Below are 11,980 nucleotides of genomic sequence, written 5' to 3'. Positions count from 1 at the left end.
GAGAGTTGTTCGTATCCGCAAGTTCAGAGGCAGGAGGTAAATGGGATTGAGGTCAGATGGCGCCCAAATCGTTGTGGAGTGTGGGATGGAGGGCGGCAAACTAACTGTTGGTTTGAAAATGCAACTAATATGGTTCTTTGTTCTCCCCAAGACGAGGATGCGGCAATTTCTCCTGTGGACCTTATTACCGGTGAGCTTCATGGATATAGTTCTCATGGAATATAGTTAATCTATGAAAGAAAATAAAATAACGAGGATATTTACTCTCAGGTGATTTAATAGAAGCTAATTATGTTTTGGAATTTTTGACAATGCAGCCTTCTTCGCGAGCACAATATATACAGGTAAACGAACCAGAGTTTCTCATTGCGTACAGGAAAATGCTTCAATATATGCTTCATTTCATTATCCGTGATGATTATTGTTGAAATCTTAATGGGAAGTCCATATTTTAGGAATCCCAACAAGTAATTCAATGTTTATAATATAAGCCTATATTATATAGGAAGAATTGATTTAATGCTGATTACTTTTGAAATCTTGTGTACAGCAATTCTCTGGTCTGCAGCTAAATTGGTACTGGGTGCCCCTTGTGCTTTAATATTCTTGATTATCCGATGGAGAAGAAGGCATCAATCTTATTATGACAATGTTGAGGACTTCCTCCGAAATAACAGTAACCTGATGCCCATCAAGTACTCTTACTCAGAGATCAAGAAAATGACCAATGGCTTCAAACACAAGTTGGGTGAAGGAGGCTATGGTTATGTGTATAAAGGTAAGCTTCGAAGCAATCGTGATGTAGCCGTCAAGTTATTGACAAAGTCCAAAGCCGATAATGCACAAGATTTCATTAGTGAAGTTGCCACTATTGGCAGGATTCATCATGTCAATGTGGTGCAGCTCATTGGATTCTGCACTGAGAGAAATAAGCGAGCTCTTGTTTATGAATTTATGCCTAATGGATCACTTGACAAGTACATATTCTTGGAGAGACAAAGCAACACGCCCATCAATTACGAGAAAATATTTAACATTTCTCTTGGAGTTGCCTGAGGAATTGAATATTTACATCGAGGATGTGACGTGCAAATTTTACACTTTGATATCAAACCTCACAATATCCTTCTTGATGAAAATTTTAATCCAAAGATTTCGGATTTCGGATTGGCTAAGTTGTACCCATTAGATAATAGTATTGTGTCTCTGACAAATGCAAGAGGAACATTTGGATACATGGCTCCTGAATTCTTGTACAAGAACATTGGAGGAATATCACACAAAGCTGATGTTTATAGTTTTGGGATGCTACTAATGGAAATGGCTGGCAGAAGGAAGAACTCGAATGTCATTGAGCATTGATGATGCCTTTTTGTCGTTAAAGCACTCAATTAAACTAGGTCCCAACTAATTTGTAGTTTAGGGTCGACCTAGGTCATTACTTCCAAGGAGCAAGTTATGGGTTTCTTTAGGTAAAAATTCAGGTGATAAAAAAATGCAATAAATTGGACCTAAACTAAAATGCAAAATTCTAATTCTAAATGGAAAATGCAAATGTCCTAAAATCTATATGAAAATTAAATTAAACTAAATAAATGCAATGCAATTTTTGGGGGTTTTTTTTGAAGAAAAATAAAAATAATTAATAAAGAAAATTAATCAGAAAGCAAAGAGAATTAACAAGTAAAAATGGAGAAGTTCTCTTCAGGTACGATAGAGGGGACAACTTAGGATTTGCATGGATTTAACCTTCATAACCTTAATCAGTTAATTAAACCAAAGGGGAAGTGATAAGATGGTGGAATTAATAAACTTAATTACCTACTTGAAATAAAGGGAACCCTTAATCTCAAAAACCCTTAAACCATTAGAGAACTCATAACAGTATAAGGTTGGTCAATTAAGCTTATTAAAACCAATGAAGATATCTCAATTTAATTTTGGAAATTATGTTTCAAATTATCCAATTAAACAATCAGATAATCAACCAACTTAATTAAACAATTAAGAGGTGAAAGAACTCAAATTTTGCAATTCAAACCACATTGATAATTAAACTCATAATGAAAACTCAATTATAAATTCAATTAACAATGCAAAGGTTCCAAACATATATTCCAACAAGTGTCTCAACACAAATAAAATCCAAATATCAATTCAATCCAAGAATAAAATTGACAATCTAGAACTAAATTGTCTCAACAGAAATACAACTTAAAATCATTTAAAACTAAATAATTTTAAGTCCTTGAATTAAAAAGATGAATGGAACATCACTCCCTTGTGGTCTTCAAGTGCTAGCCCAAGGCTCAAGTCTTTCCATGTTCCTCCCAAGTTGCCTCCCAAAGAAGCTTAAGCTTCCATCAAAACAATCTTCCCTCCAAGCTTGTTGACGCGGAGCACGGCCATGTGAAGCATGAAGTTAAGTGACTATGGAATGGAATTGATTGAATGGATGACTAGATGGCTTTCTTATACGTGGAGTAAGATAGGAGAGGATGTGAATTGATGACTGAAGCGTGATGTCCAGCGGCTGAATGGAGAAGGAAAGAAATATCCTTGGGTGTTGAATTGTGCATCAATGAATGGAGATGGAAGTGTCTTCCTCTTCGGCGTGAATTCTCCTCCAAAAATAAGGAAAATATTTTGATGGGGGAAAAGGAAATTTTTATGAATCTAAAGCTCAAGCCCATTAGTAATTAATTGGCCCACTTGATATTAGCCATTGGATTGTGCTTAAATCCCAAGAAACAATCTTGCACCATTGGATCTCCTATATGCTCTTTCTTGACCTACAAGATTTTAAGTGCATCCATTAATATAGATTATGCTCAAAATAAAATATTAAATCTGCACAAAAATTAGGCAAGAATTTGTAAAACTTTCTAAAAATAATCTTTCTAAAAATATGAGACTTGTTTTCAAAGAAATGGGAAAAATTAATTCCAAGTCAAAAATAGGAAAGCACAAAATATCTATATTTTTAATCCAAAATATCAATTTTATGCAAAATCCAAAAACCAACCAATTTATCCAATAATGCATAAAAAATCTAATTAAGCTCAAAATTATCATTGAAATTCTAATTTAATGTGGGATAAAATGTATAAAAATTGGGCTTTATCAAGCATTCCTGGCAGACCTATTTTGCTAAATGGGTTTATGATCAATTTGAGGAATCAATAGAGGGGAGCAATATCTCAGATGAGGAAAGAGGAATTGCAAAGAAGATGATCATAATAGCTTCACATTGCATACAGATGTATCCTAATGATTGACCCTCGATGAAGAATGTGTTAGAGATGCTTGAGGGAGAAATGGAGCTTCAAGAGGCTCTTCCTCCCTAAATTTATGTAACTTGGTGAGAGATTTCAAAAGAAAATGTTGCTGTTACTGACAATTCGTGTTTCTATTAAGCTACTTGCGAATAAGTAAAACTAGCATTATGGTTAGTATCTTTAATGTTTTCTGAAATACTCTAACTTATTGGATTACATGTAGGTTATTGTTGGAAGAAGGTTGTTGTCCTGGTAAATAATGAAATTTTTATGTTGCCGCATTTTTACATGCTCTCTTATGACATAGCTATTTCTTCAGCATATGGAAATTTAAATTAACAAGTTTTCTCTATAGTTATGCATTTTTAAAAAGAATTCGCTGCTTGCCGGAACTCTAATTCATAGTTTATACAACTTGCATGATGATATGAGGAATCCAGTAGATTTGAAGGAAAAAAAAGAGTTAGGAAAGATAAAACTAAGTTTCAAATTTAATATTACTTCCTATCCTAATTATAAAATCTAGTTTGTATTACAATGCTGCAAATTAGATTTTATGGTCATGGCAGAGTATTATACCCTTTTTTTTTTTTGGTAATATGGTGGGGTCTCCCAACTATAATCACTGTCACTCTTTCCTAGAAACTGCTTGGTCCATCTTTCTTATCACTTTGTTGAAAGTTTGTCGCCAATAATGAATTCAGTGGTAGTAAAGCACATCAATTGTGGTTGACTTGGAGTCAATATAATTTGGCTTTTTAAAAAAAATAATTTCCATCTCCTTATGGTTCCATCCAGTCAATCGTTACCGAAACATCAAGTCTTGCCGACAATATGTACCACTCTGTTCCTTGTTACATGCCCCTTGTATCCTAAAAGTTTGTTTCAAAATATAAATTACTTGTAGTATAATTAATGATCTTTTTCCAATTTTACTCCTATTAATTTAATAAAAAATTAATTAATCTCTCTCTCCATCTCTCTCTTAACTTTTTATTTCCTATGCAATCCATCCCCTCCCCCCTTCTCTCTCAACTTTTAATAAGGATAAATATAGAAAAAAAAACTGGTTAATTTAATATATATCTTGGTTTGCGGGTTTGGGATACAAGTGACTTATAAGGAACAGAATGGTAAAATAGTATAATCTGACTAAAAAAAATTCAGAAGTATAATATATATTTTCCTTTTAATAAATATGAGAAATTAAATAAAAGCAAGCAAAATTTGCTGAAAAGTTACTTATGTGAGAAGATTTTGATTAAAAGGGCTTGAATTCAGTAGGCGTAACTCATCTTCAACATATGAGTGTAATTTTTCTTCAGCTATATGCAATACGTATTTCTTTTAGTACTTATTAAAAGAGTTGTAATGAATTGCACCTATATCTTTAAATAAATTTCAAATACTTTTGGTGATAAATATTTTACTTCTCACCAATTTTTCCTAGAAACCATTGCAAATGTAGTTTTCTTGTAATTAATATTTATTGGATTATATAAATTCATTTTTTTGTTTCTATTTAATTCATATTCCTTTAGTTATATATAGTTCTAGAATGAAGCAAAATTCCTCATATTATCATCATGTTCTTCATCTTAGTTGAAAATTCTCGCGGCATTTATTAATGGGTGATGGTAGTGGATTATATAAAAAATGATCAGATCAATTCAAAAATTTGGAAATACAAGAGGGAGTAGTATTTAATAATTTTTTACTCCAATTAATTCAATTTCGGTATTTGTTTCGATTTAATCTATGCATTTTATGGATCTGGAACGAATTAAAAATCGTCATATCATAAAGGGGTGGTGCTGGTGGTGGTGGACTGGAGGACTGTGTTAAGGCATTGACTCCGAGTCAACCGTTATCGATTTCTTTAATTATCAACGGCGCAGAATGGCTCACAAGTTACATGGAAGTCGGGTCAAGCCACTTGGATACTGTATTAAATTGGACAAATTTTCAAAACTCAGATTCAACCTACTTATCAATTACTAGTAGTTCTCAAGTCCTAGAAATAAGATATTTCTAGTATGTTTTATAAAGACTAAAAACAATACCTTAAATTATATTAATTTTCCTTTAAAAGATACTTCTCTGGTCTTATTTATAAAGCAGTGAGATAAAATTTTTATATAGATATACAATTTTATTATTTATTTATTATTGTGTTGACTTTATTTACATGAGGTATAATGTATATTAAATAGGAATAAATTTTAAAAATTGTTAAATTTTAAATGAAAGTTAATGAAATTTAAGGTTTTCCATAATTCTTGTAAAACATGTTAGAAGTGACTCATAAATAGGATCAGAAGACTAACAATTTTTTAATTTTACTCATATTTAATATATAGACTTTTTGAAAAAATAACTATCCACATTATTCCCTCTATTCCTTATTATAAGGAACAATTATAAAGTATATCATATTCTTTTTATAAGAGACACTTACATGTTGTTTCAAATTTTGTTTATTTATTTCATCTTATCTCAATTTAATTACTCATATTACTCATACCATTGCATTTAATTCCCGCATATTATACTACTTCTACATAAATGAGGGTATTTTGGCAAAAAATTACATTTTTTTACTCATTTATTTTCTTCAACTCATTTTAATTAACATTTTGAACAACATAATTTGGTTAATTGTCTCTTATAAAAAAGGAATGGAGGGACTACAATAAATGTAGACCATAAAATTTTTATATATATTCATGTTAAAAATTAAATAAGCTGGCTTATAAATAATATTAAAAAAAAAATCTTCTCTATCTGGTCTGAGCTTGTGTGGATCCATTACGTCCGCTTGGAAAGTAGCTTGTTTCTTCCTTCTCTGATCATTCATAATGTTAAAAGAAACCTTCCTAATCATCTTCCTTGCCGCCTTGCTGCATATACATTCATTCCTAATACTGATGTGATTTCTTTATAAAATCATCATTTGGTGAATCCTGCGGACATGTCTTCAACATCCCCACAAATACATATCATAAATACGGCAACTGCTACGATCCCAGCTACACAGTAAGCTGCGAGAACAACAGAAGTGTGTTGTCTGTAAACTATGGAAGGCGCTTGGTGCAGGCCGTTTATGCCACTAACTCCACAAATCTCCAATCCATTACCTCTGGACTTGACATCAACAATTGCTACGCGATCTCTCGTCATTCTCTCACATACAGCAACTTCTTCAACCACAGTTTCAAAGCCAAAGAGAGGAAACCAAGCAACAAAAAATACCATTACCATGTGGGCAGATTAGTGTTTGTCAGCTGCCAAAATCCAGTTCACTCTCCTTCGTATGCTGAAATTGTGGCTCCTTGTTCTGGTGAAGCACCAAAAACTCGTTATTCTTATGTGCTGACGGGGGATCCAAGTGTATCTGATGTGGAAGAGTCGTGCAAAATAGATTTGTTGGTGAAGGTTTTGCCATGGGGGCCAATGAGATGTAATAAGAATTGTTCATATCCAAAAGTTCAGAGGGAAGAGGTAAAGGAGATTCACATCAAATGGATTGCTGATCGTTGTGGAGTATGGGATGGAGGGCAACCAAACTGCTGGTTTGAAAATGCCACTAATATGGTTCTTTGTCATCGTCCACTTGATCTTGCACTGGCTTCAGGTGAACTTTTGCAGTTACTTATATATCATGTAATTCTTGAGAACAAAATAAAATATTGGAAACAATTATTTTCAAGATGATCTAATCGAAACTTCTGTTTTGAATTTTTACAACGCAGCCTTTACTATTGGAGAAGCGATCTATATAGGTGAGTGAAGCAAGTTTTTTTTTTTTTCCTTTTCGTGTTTCTACAATTTCATTTCTCACACTTCATTAAATTTATTAATTAGACGTGTTATTTTCATCCCAAAACCAACAACAGTTGCATAAATAAAAGCATCCGTTAGATATTGTGGCTATTCTCTACTCACTGGAACTGTCTTCATTGAGGAATTCATGTAAGATTAGAGCATAGCTTCAAGTACCAAACTATCATGATACATGTAAGAACTGAAAATATACAGGCCATACTATGAAAAACTGCTTTTCACACAAACATTCAGCCTGGTTATATTCCATGTGTTAAACATATACATATGACCATATATATGTAAGTCTATATTTCATAGGAAGAATTGATTTAATGCTGATACTTTTGAAATCTTGTGCACAGTGATTATCTGGTCTGGAGCTAAATTTGTATTGGGTACACCTTTTGTTTTAATATCCTTGATTCTTCGATGGAGAAGAAGGCATCAATGTTATGATGACAATGTCGAGGACTTCCTCCGAAATAATAGTAACCTGATGCCCATCAAGTACTCTTACTCAGAGATCAAGAAAATGACCAACGGCTTCAAACACAAGTTAGGTGAAGGAGGCTACGGCTATGTGTATAAAGGTAAGCTTCGAAGCAATCGCGATGTAGCCATCAAGTTACTGGCAAAGTCCAAAGCCAATAATGCAGAAGATTTCATAAGCGAAGTTGCCACTATTGGCAGGATTCATCATGTCAATGTGGTGCAGCTCATTGGATTCTGCACTGAGAGAAATAAGCGAGCTCTTGTTTATGAATTTATGCCTAATGGATCACTTGACAAGTACATATTCTTGGAGAGACAAAGCAACACGCCCATCAATTACGAGAAAATATTTAACATTTCTCTTGGAGTTGCCTGAGGAATTGAATATTTACATCGAGGATGTGACGTGCAAATTTTACACTTTGATATCAAACCTCACAATATCCTTCTTGATGAAAATTTTAATCCAAAGATTTCGGATTTCGGATTGGCTAAGTTGTACCATTAGATAATAGTATTGTGTCTCTGACAAATGCAAGAGGAACATTTGGATACATGGCTCCTGAATTCTTGTACAAGAACATTGGAGGAATATCACACAAAGCTGATGTTTATAGTTTTGGGATGCTACTAATGGAAATGGCTGGCAGAAGGAAGAACTCGAATGTCATTGAGCATTCCTGGCAGACCTATTTTGCTAAATGGGTTTATGATCAATTTGAGGAATCAATAGAGGGGAGCAATATCTCAGATGAGGAAAGAGAAATTGCAAAGAAGATGATCATAATAGCTTCACATTGCATACAGATGTATCCTAATGATCGACCCTCGATGAAGAATGTGTTAGAGATGCTTGAGGGAGAAATGGAGCTTCAAGAGGCTCTTCCTCCCTAAATTTATGTAACTTGGTGAGAGATTTCAGAAGAAAATGTTGCTGCTGACCATTCGTGTTTCTATTAAGCTACTTGCGAATAAGTAAAACTAGCATTATGGTTAGTATCTTTAATGTTTTCTGAAATACTCTGATTTATTGGATTACATGTAGGTTATTGTTGGAAGAAGGTTGTTGTCCTGGTAAATAATGAAATTTTTATGTTGCCACGTTTTTACATGCTCTTTTATGACATAGCTATTTCTTTAGTATATGGAAATTTAAATTAACAAGTTTTCTCTACAGTTAGTCATTTTTAAAGAGAATTTGCTGCTTGGTGGAATTCTAATTCGTAGTTTATATAACTTGCATGATGATATAAGGAATCCAGTGGATTTGAATGAAAAAAACGAGTTAGGAAAGATAAAACTAAGTTTCAAATTTAATATTACATATATAATCACTGTCACTCTTTCCTAGAAACTGCTTGGTCCATCTTTCTCATCACTTTGTTGAAAGTTGTCGCCAATAATGAATTCAGTGGTAGGGAAGCACATCAATTGTCGTTGACCTGGAGTCAATATAATAATTTGGCTTTTTAAAAAAAATTAATTTCCATCTTCTTATGGTTCCAGCGAATCAATCACTACCGAAACATCAATTCTTGCCGACAATATGTAGAATAGTATAATCTGACTAAAAAAAATTTCAAAAGTATAATATATATATATATATATATTCCTTTCAATAAATATTAGAAATTAAATAGAAGCAAGCAAAATTTGCTGAAAAGTTACTTACTTGAGAAGATTTTGATTAAAATGGCTTGAATTCAGTAGGCATAACTCATCTTCAACATATGAGTGCCATTTTTCTTCAGCCTTATGCAATACCTATTTTTTTAGTACTTATAAAAGAGTTGTAATGAGTTGCACCTATATCTTTAAATAAATTTCAAATACTTTTGGTGATAAATATTTTACTTCTCACCAATTTTTCCTAGAAACCATTGCAAATGTAGTTTTCTGTAATTAATATTTATTGGATTATACTACTATAAATTGAATTTTTTATTCTATTTAATTTATATTCCTTTAATTATTATATAGTTCTAGAATGAAGCAAAACATGTTCTTCATCTTCGTTGAAAATTCTCGCGGCATTTATTAATGCGTGACGGGAGTGGAATTGCACAAGGTATTGACTCCAAGTCAACTGTTATATAATATCTTTAATCATCAATGACTGACTTGCAGCCACCCAAAATCTGTCCTAATCAAGCTTTATATATAATTATATAGAATTGAATTAGGCAAATTTTCAAAAGTTGGAAAGCGACTATATTCTTTTTAAAAGTTTTTTACAACAAAACTCTCATAAAGTCCATGAAGACTTCAAAAAATCGATTTTTTATTGGCCACTGCACACACAAAGTTCCATTGACTCTTTTTTTTTTAAAAATTCTTTACTGTAAAATTCTAATACAAATTCATAAAAAAGTAAAAGTCAATCTCATTTCTATTTTTATTGTGTCACTCTTACCATTGTCTCCCACATCTCAACAACCCTTTCTGTAGAGATTTAAAATATTAAGCTTTCTTTGTGGTTATACATTTCGAGAAGAATTTCGGTTATGTTGACATAATTTGAGTTCCTCAACATAGATAGTCCAAGCTTCCAAAAATGAGTTCGTGAAGAGTGAGCCAAGCTTCAGAGTAGGGAAGCCGTTCGCTTATATGTAGGCCTTCGCAGCAGTAGTTTCTCTTCTATCCATTTTATTCAAAAGGATATATATTTCTTTAAAGAACTTAGATCATGATATATAGCTTCAGTCAACCATGTAGTTACGAAATACTGGACAACAATTTTTTCAAGTTGGTTATAGCCCCTGGCAAAAACGTAGAACTTGCATATTTATAATTGTTCAGAAATTTTTTCATGGATAACTATCTATGATCCTCTTTTGAACTTTATGCCACAAGAAGGAAAGACTACCAACCTAAACACAAATTTATATCTAACACAGCTCATTATAACCATCTCAACTTCACTCTATTTCTGAAATGGTAGATAACTCTGGTTGCAATTGCCTTACTCCATTAGCAGCTCTTGTTCTAATTGCATGTGAAGAACCAAAAGGATTAGGAGGCATGATTAGCTTTTCATCGTCCCCTTCCAGCATTTGAACCACATTTTTCATGGTTGGACGGTTTGCTGGATGCCACTGAATGCACCAAAGTCCAATAATGGATAGCTTCCTTGCAATTTTAGTGTCCTCCTCTCCTTCCACATGGATTTGTATGTCTTCATTGTTCTCTAGAAGATTATAAATCCATTGTGGGTAGTAAACTTGCTCGCCATTTTCTTTTGTGACATCTGTGATTTTCCTTCCTCCAACCATTTCAAGCAGTAACATTCATAGCTATAAACATCTGATTTATAAGACACATTGCCAAAGTTCCGAGAAAATATTTCCGGTGCAATATAGCCCAAAGTGCCCCTAGCTGTTGTCATTGACACAATGCTTTGGTCCTTAGAACAGAGTTTGGCCAAACCGAAATCAGATATTTTTGGAGTAGTAAATTTGTCATCTAACAGAATGTTGTGAGGTTTGATATCAAAGTCGAGGATCCGTTTGTCACAATCTTCATGAAGGTACTCAATTCCTTGGCTATGCCAAGAGCAATATCATGAAGCTTTCCCCAACCCAGGAAAAGGTCCTTCCTATCAGCTGAAGTTATGAATTTCTGCAATGAACTATTGGGTAAAAATTCATAAACCAAAGCTCGTTTGAAACCATCCGCACAGTAGCCAACCAAGCGAGCCACATTGACATGGTGAATTTGACACATGGTCTCCATTTCATTGATGAACTCTTGTCCATTCCCAGTTGAAGTGTTGAGAAGCTTCACAGCCACCTGAATCTCATTAGAGCTTCCCTTTAAAGACAGTTCCGTAAGCTCCTTGTCCAAGTTCATCCTTGAACTGATTAGTGATCCTCTTTATATCTGCATACGAGTATCTAGCAGGCCTAAGTGCTTTGTAATCCTCCAAAAACAGTTTAATTTTTTTGTAACCCTGCCTCTCTAGGCTAGCTGCAGTAACCCAATAAACAACAAACCCAACAAACATGAGCAGGAACGGGCCTAGGATTCACCTGCAAATATAGCGACATATACAATATGTATTAATTCATTTGGGAACTTTTATGTTCAATTTTTATGTGAAATGATGAATTGTTGGCTGAAGAATCCTTACCAGTGAGTACTATTGTTTTTGATGGACCTGCTAAAATAAACTTTATATCAGCTTCACATACAAATAGATTTTATACTCTGTTTATGAAGGTATTATAATCGGAGAGAAAAAATTATACCTGTATGAGGGTTTTGGAAACATTCAGGTTCACGTTCAACTTTGTTTTCTGTCAATCTACACTGCCCCCATGGTCCTCACACTTTCTGCAATCTGGTTCGAGCCAAGATAGATGTATAAGCTCATTGTCATAGAAAAT

The 11,980-nt window shown here is 33.4% G+C and overlaps 3 pseudogenes; 2 read left to right on the top strand and 1 right to left on the bottom strand.

The window, feature by feature from the left end:
* Window positions 1-441: 441 nt before the first annotated feature.
* Window positions 442-1,362, top strand: LOC114758955 (rust resistance kinase Lr10-like; annotated as a pseudogene).
* A 4,481-nt stretch (window positions 1,363-5,843) lies between these two features.
* LOC114758954 (PR5-like receptor kinase) lies at window positions 5,844-8,532 on the top strand (annotated as a pseudogene).
* Window positions 8,533-10,405: 1,873 nt separating this feature from the next.
* On the bottom strand, window positions 10,406-11,616 carry LOC114758953 (rust resistance kinase Lr10-like; annotated as a pseudogene).
* Between the last annotated feature and the right edge of the window lie 364 nt (window positions 11,617-11,980).

The sequence above is a fragment of the Neltuma alba genome, unplaced genomic scaffold (genome assembly GCF_004799145.2).
Source record: "Neltuma alba isolate B1F8T4 unplaced genomic scaffold, ASM479914v2 tig00010776_pilon, whole genome shotgun sequence".
In the NCBI taxonomy this organism is placed as follows: domain Eukaryota; kingdom Viridiplantae; phylum Streptophyta; class Magnoliopsida; order Fabales; family Fabaceae; genus Neltuma; species Neltuma alba.
The sequence above is the reverse complement of the archived record's forward strand: the minus strand, read 5'-3'. Positions and strand labels throughout refer to the sequence as shown.